The 4,636-nt window shown below is 42.7% G+C and overlaps 1 non-coding gene across 1 annotated transcript; it reads right to left on the reverse strand.

Moving 5' to 3' along the window:
- Positions 1-413: 413 nt before the first annotated feature.
- On the reverse strand, positions 414-521 carry LOC112719242 (small nucleolar RNA R71). The gene has a single exon (XR_003161552.1). It is a non-coding gene; the product is annotated as a small nucleolar RNA R71 (small nucleolar RNA).
- Between the last annotated feature and the right edge of the window lie 4,115 nt (positions 522-4,636).

Consider the following 4,636-nt stretch of genomic DNA (forward strand, 5'->3'; position numbering starts at 1 on the left):
AAGAACTAATGGCAGCCGAAAACAACAACAATGCCAACAATGCAAGGAAGGTGCTGGGTGACTTTACTGCACCTACTCCCGACTTTTATGGGAGAAGCATCTCTATCCCTGCCATTGGAGCAAACAACTTTGAGCTTAAGCCTCAATTAGTTTCTCTAATGCAACAGAATTGCAAGTTCCATGGACTTCCATTGGAAGATCCTCATTAGTTTTTAGCTGAGTTCTTGCAAATCTGTGACACTGTCAAGACTAATGGGGTTGACCCTGAGGTCTACAGACTTATGCTATTCCCTTTTGCTGTAAGAGACAGAGCTAGAATATGGTTGGACTCACAACCTAAAGAAAGCCTGAACTCTTGGGAAAAGCTAGCCAATGCCTTCTTGGCAAAGTTCTTTCCACCTCAAAAATTGAGTAAGCTTAGAGTGGAAGTCCAAACCTTCAGACAGAAGGAAGGAGAATCCCTCTATGAAGCTTGGGAAAGATACAAACAATTAATCAGAAAGTGTCCTTCTGATATGCTTTCTGAATGGAGCATCATAGGTATTTTCTATGATGGTCTCTCTGAACTGTCCAAGATGTCTTTGGATAGCTCTGCTGGAGGATCTCTTCATCTGAAGAAGACGCCTACTGAAGCTCAAGAGCTAATTGAAATGGTTGCAAATAACCAATTCATGTACACTTCTGAAAGAAATCCTGTGAACAATGTGACTAGTCAGAAGAAAGGAGTTCTTGAGATTGACACTCTGAATGCCATATTGGCTCAGAACAAAATATTGACCCAACAAGTCAATATGATTTCTCAAAGTCTGTCTGGAATGCAAAATGCACCAAGCAGTACTAAGGAAGCTTCATCTGAGGAAGAAGCTTATGATCCTGAGAACCCTTCAATAGAAGAGGTGAATTACATGGGAGAACCCTATGGAAACACCTATAACCCTTCATGGAGAAATCATCCAAATCTCTCATGGAAGGATCAACAGAGACCTCAACAAGGTTTCAACAACAATAATGGTGGAAGAAACAGGTTTAGCAATAGCAAGCCTTTTCCATCATCTTCTCAGCAACAGACAGAGAGTTCTAAGCAGAATAACTCTGACTTAGCAACCATGGTCTCTGATCTAATCAAAACCACTCAAAGTTTCATGACTGAGACAAGGTCCTCCATTAGAAACTTGGAGGCACAAGTGGGACAGCTGAGCAAGAAAATTACTGAACCCCCTCCTAGTACTCTCCCAAGCAATACAGAAGAAAATCCAAAAGGAGAGTGCAAGGCCATCAACATGGCCGAATTTTGGGAGGAAGGAAAAACAGTGAACGCCACTGAGGAAGACCTCAATGGACGTCCACTGGCTTCCAATGAGTTCCCCAATGAGGAACCATGGGAATCTGAGGCTCAAAATGAGACCATAGAGATTCCCTTGGACTTACTTCTGCCATTCATGAGCTCTGATGAGTATTCCTCCTCTGAAGAGGATGAGTATGTCACTGAAGAGCAGGTTGCTAAATACCTTGAAGCAATCATGAAGCTAAATGACAAGTTATTTGGAAATGAGACTTGGGAGGATGAACCCCCTTTGCTCACCAAAGAACTGGATGACTTGTCTAGGCAGAAACTTCCTCAAAAGAGACAGGATCCTGGGAAGTTTTCAATACCTTGTACTATAGGCACCATGACCTTCAAGAAGGCCTTGTGTGACTTAGGGTCAAGTGTAAACCTCATGCCTCTCTCTGTGATGGAGAAGTTAGGAATCTTTGAGGTGCAAACTGCAAAAATCTCACTAGAGATGGCAGACAATTCAAGAAAACAAGCTTATGGACTTGTAGAGGATGTTCTGGTAAAAGTAGAATACCATTACATCCCTACTGATTTCATAGTCCTAGAGACTGGGAAGTGCATGGATGAATCCATCATCCTTGGCAGACCCTTCCTAGCCACAGCAAGGGCTGTGATTGATGTTGATAGAAGAGAGTTGATCATTCAAGTGCATGAAGAATCCTTGGTGTTTAAGGCTCAAGGATATCCCTCTGTCACCATGGAGAGGAAGCATGAAGAGCTTCTCTCAAAATAGAGCCAAACAGAGCCCCCACAGTCAAACTCTAAGTTTGGCATTGGGAGGCCACAACCAAACTCTAAGTTTGGTGTTGAACCCCCACATTCAAACTCTAAGTTTGGTGTTGGGAGGTTCCAACATTGCTCTGAGCATCTCTGAGGCTCCATGAGAGCCCACTGTCAAGCTACTGACATTAAAGAAGCGCTTGTTGGGAGGCAACCCAATATTATATTTTGACTATTTTCTTTTGTTATTTTATGTTTTTTGTAGGTTGATGATCATGAGAAGTCACAAAATTAATGAAAAAAGCAAAAACAGAATGAAAAACAGAAAGAAAAATAGCACACCCTGGAGGAAGAACCCACTGGTGTTTAAACGCCAGTGAGGCTAGCTGTTGGGCGTTTAACGCCCAGTCTGGCACCATTCTGGGCGTTTAACGCCAGAAAGGGGCACCAGACTGGCGTTAAACGCCAGAAAAGGGCAAGAAGTTGGCGTTAAACGCCAGAAATGGGCACCAGCCCGGCGTTTAACGCCAAAATTGGCACAAAACGCGATTTTGCTTGCCATTTGGCGCAGGGATAACTTTTCCTTGACACCTCAGGATCTGTGGACCCCACAGGATCCCCACCTACCCTACCACACTCTCTCCCTTCTTCACCCATTCACCAATCACCTCAACACCTCTTCCCCAAAAACCCTTCACCTATCAAATCCCATCTTTCTCTTCACCACTCACATCCATCCTTCATAAAACCCCACCTACCTCACCATTCAAATTCAAACCACTTTCCCACCCAAACCCACCCTCACTTGACCGAACCTTACCCTTCCCCCTCTCCTATATAAACCCATCTTCACTCCTTCATTTTCACACAACCTAAACACCACTTCTTCCCCTTCTTGGCCGAAAACAAAAGCCATTCCCATCTCCTTCATTTCTTCTTCTACTCTCTTCTTTCTTCTTTTACTCGAGGACGAGCAAACATTTTAAGTTTGGTGTGGTAAAAGCATTGCTTTTTGTTTTTCCATAACCATTTATGGCATCCAAGGCCGGAGAAACCTCTAGAAAGAGGAAAGGGAAGGCAAAAGCTTCCACCTCCGAGTCATGGGAGATGGAAAGATTCATCTCAAGGGTGCATCAAGACCACTTCTATGAAGTTGTGGCCTTGAAGAAGGTGATCCCCGAGGTCCCTTTTTCACTCAAAAAGAGTGAATATCCGGAGATCCGACATGAGATCCGAAGAAGAGGTTGGGAAGTTCTTACCAACCCCATTCAACAAGTCGGAATCTTAATGGTTCAAGAGTTCTATGCCAATGCATGGATCACCAAGAACCATGATCAAAGTGTGAACCCGGATCCAAAGAATTATCTTACTATGGTTCGGGGGAAATACTTGGATTTTAGTCCGGAAAGTGTAAGGTTGGCATTCAATTTGCCCATGATGCAAGGAGATGAACATCCTTACACTAGAAGGGTCAACTTTGATCAAAGGTTGGACCAAGTCCTCACAGTCATATGTGAAGAGGGTGCCCAATGGAAGAGAGATTCAAGAGGAAATCCGGTTCAATTGAGAAGGCATGACCTCAAACCCGTGGCTAGAGGATGGTTGGAATTTATCCAACGCTCAATCATTCCCACTAGCAACCGGTCCGAAGTTACCATAGACCGGGCTATCATGATTCATAGCATCATGATTGGAGAAGGAATAGAAGTTCATGAGGTTATAGCTCAAGAGCTTTATAAGGTGGCAGACAAGTCCTCTACCTTGGCAAGGTTAGCCTTCCCTCATCTCATTTGTCACCTCTGTTATTCAGTTGGAGTTGACATAGAGGGAGACACCCCTATTGATGAGGACAAGCCCATCACTAAGAAGAGGATGGAGCACACAAGAGACCCCACTCATCATGAGATCCCTGAGATACCTCAAGGGATGCACTTTCCTCCACAAAACTATTGGGAGCAACTAAACACCTCCCTAGGAGAATTGAGTTCCAACATGGGACAACTAAGGGTGGAGCATCAAGAACACTCCATCATCCTCCATGAAATTAGAGAAGATCAAAGAATCATGAGAGAGGAGCAACAAAGACAAGGAAGAGACATTGAGGAGCTCAAGCACTCCATAGGATCTTCAAGAGGAAGAAAGAGCCGCCATCACTAAGGTGGACCCGTTCTTTAATCTCCTTGTTCTTTATTTTCCTGTTTTTCGAATTTTAGTGCTTATGTTTATCTATGTTTGTGTCTTGTGATCATTAGTGTCTTAGTGTCTATGCCTTAAAGTTATGAATGTCCTATGAATCCATCACCTTTCTTGAATAAAAAACGTGCTTAATTGAAAAAGATAAGAATTGCATGAATTTTGAATTTTATAACAGTTTAATTATTTTGATGTGGTGGCAATATTTTTGTTTTCTGAATGTATGCTTAAACAGTGCATATGTCTTTTGAATTTGTGGTTCATGAATGTTGGCTCTTGAAAGAATGATGAAAAAGGAGACATGTTACTGAGGATCTGAAAAATCATAAAAATGATTCTTGAAGCAAGAAAAAGCAATGGAAAAATTTTTTTTTCGAAAAAAAAAAG

This window comes from Arachis hypogaea, chromosome 10 (assembly GCF_003086295.3).
Source record: "Arachis hypogaea cultivar Tifrunner chromosome 10, arahy.Tifrunner.gnm2.J5K5, whole genome shotgun sequence".
In the NCBI taxonomy this organism is placed as follows: Eukaryota; Viridiplantae; Streptophyta; class Magnoliopsida; order Fabales; family Fabaceae; genus Arachis; species Arachis hypogaea.